General features: G+C 37.4%; 1 non-coding gene across 1 annotated transcript; it reads right to left on the reverse strand.

Moving 5' to 3' along the window:
• Positions 1–908: 908 nt before the first annotated feature.
• On the reverse strand, positions 909–980 carry trnap-ugg (transfer RNA proline (anticodon UGG)). The gene has a single exon. It is a non-coding gene; the product is annotated as a tRNA-Pro (tRNA).
• Between the last annotated feature and the right edge of the window lie 1235 nt (positions 981–2215).

The following is a 2215-nucleotide window of genomic DNA, read 5'->3' on the forward strand; positions in this document are numbered from 1 at the left end:
AGTCATTACTATGGCTGTGTTGTATTTTAAGATTCATCATCTATACCATACTATAAGCCTTTATCTGTTTGTGTGTTTTTTTAATTATTTGTACATTTATAAATAATTATGATAATTTCCTATGATAAAAATCATAGGAAACTGGATCCATGAGTAAACTGGATCCAATCTCTCATAAGTAAATTTGCTGTGTCTGTTCCCAAAAGGTAATTAAATTCAGTTCACTTCATTTTCATTCATATCACTTTTAACAATGGACATTGTCTCAATGCAGCTTTACAGAAATACAGAAATTCAGAATAGAAATTACAAAGTTGAAAATTAACTTTAGCCCTAATGAGCAACTCTGAGGCAACAGCGGCAAGAAAAAACTCCGTGAGACGATATGAGGAAGACTCAAATGTGAACCCATCCTCATCTGGGTGATACCAGTGAGTGTAATTATGAATAAATTACCTTCTAATTGTATATTATCAAACATTAAAAGCAGCAGAGGAGATGATCAGATCCACTTGTTTAGTTTTATCATCAACTTTAGCAGACAGACGTGGTGGCATAGGGTTTTACCTTTTACCCTCCTTTCTGAAAAGATCAATGATAACTTACCTAATGAAAGCCACAGACACATGAATATAACAGTGAACATGATGAATGGTGTTAGTAAAATGACAATATTCTGAGGTCTTTCTGTACTCTATTATATTAATATTTCATAGAGGTTCATGTCTCCACAAAGTGTGACATTCTCCATCCCGCTCCCTGTATTCCAGAGATAATTTTCAGAGGTAATTACAGTGGGATTTGAACCTTCTTGGACCTCTGGAGAAACAAGCCTCCAAGCGAGAACCAAGCCAGCAGTGCAAGTATCCATTAGTTTTGTTCCAACCACTCTATTCCATGTAAAACCAGGGCTCGTCCGGGATTTGAACCCGGGACCTCTCGCACCCAAAGCGAGAATCATACCCCTAGACCAACGAGCCAGGTCGTCCCTGTCAGCTTGATGTGCGCCAATGGAGGTTCACTGTACTCTGTAACTGTATGACCTTCTTGCTCATATGGACTGGGGTCCGAGTAAAAGGAACTCGGTTACACAAAGTCAAGTTAACAATAAAGCGAGGCTCCTGTGGGATTCAAACCTTTTTGGAATCCAGATGCTAAGTGTGAACCAAGTAAGCAGCTCTTGCCATTGGGCCAAATTATGTCATTTACAGGGTTGTTACTGTAGTCTTAGATTTCTGTTCTTGGTGAACAGGAATGAAACCCGATGTGGTCTTTAGCTGTTGTAGCTCATCTACCTCAAGAATTGATTATGGAGCACTATTTCAGTAGAGCTTATTTATTTCCTGATTGTGTGATGGAAACTGTGTTTTTATTTTCCACAATTCTTATTCTTAGTTATACATACTTTCAGGTATCCTGTAATTCTCAAAAATATATTAAACACCCTGCAAAGACACACATGATGAACACATTAAATAGCATGCTCAGTAAAATAAACAAACAAACAAACAAACATAAAATAAAAATAAATCAGATCAGCTGCTTGTCAAAAGAGTTGTACAATATCCACATTTTTATTCCTAGAACAGAATCAAATTCCAGCATGTGATCTTTACACTGTCATTAAGTAAATAAACCATCAAACCTGCCACTATTGTTTATGAGAACTGCACTTAATACTGCAGAGGGAGTGAACATGTGGCTTCTTCAAACACACACCTAACTTTTCTATCTGTATTTGGATTCACTTAGAATGTTTTGTCTATTCAATTCAAATAAAGTATTCATATATGGTTATATACATACATTTCTATTGGATCAATAATCAGAATGCTGATGTTATGCATAGCTTCCAGTCTTTTCTTCTTATTGTGATTCTTTAACACTTTCATGTTTGAGGTCTCTGTAGGTTTTTGGACAGTGAAGTTGACTTTCCTGTCACTGTGGGCTGCAAGGCGCAGTAGTACAGTGCAGAGTCTGATACTGAAGCAGGCGAGATCTCCAAATCCACACGCTTCAGACTCTTATGAACTTTAGCAGGCAAATGAGGATGAGGAGTATCACCTGTCTGATTCACTCCCGATTCCGTCAATAGAACGAGGAATTCTGGTGCTGCATTGGAATATTGTCCATACCACTGTAGATTGTTCATAGAAACAGTGTATTTATAATCACAGGAGAGTGTAACTGCTTGCTCCTCTTTACCATAGACAGC

Source organism: Hemibagrus wyckioides, unplaced genomic scaffold, assembly GCF_019097595.1.
Source record: "Hemibagrus wyckioides isolate EC202008001 unplaced genomic scaffold, SWU_Hwy_1.0 Contig16, whole genome shotgun sequence".
NCBI classification, from domain to species: domain Eukaryota; kingdom Metazoa; phylum Chordata; class Actinopteri; order Siluriformes; family Bagridae; genus Hemibagrus; species Hemibagrus wyckioides.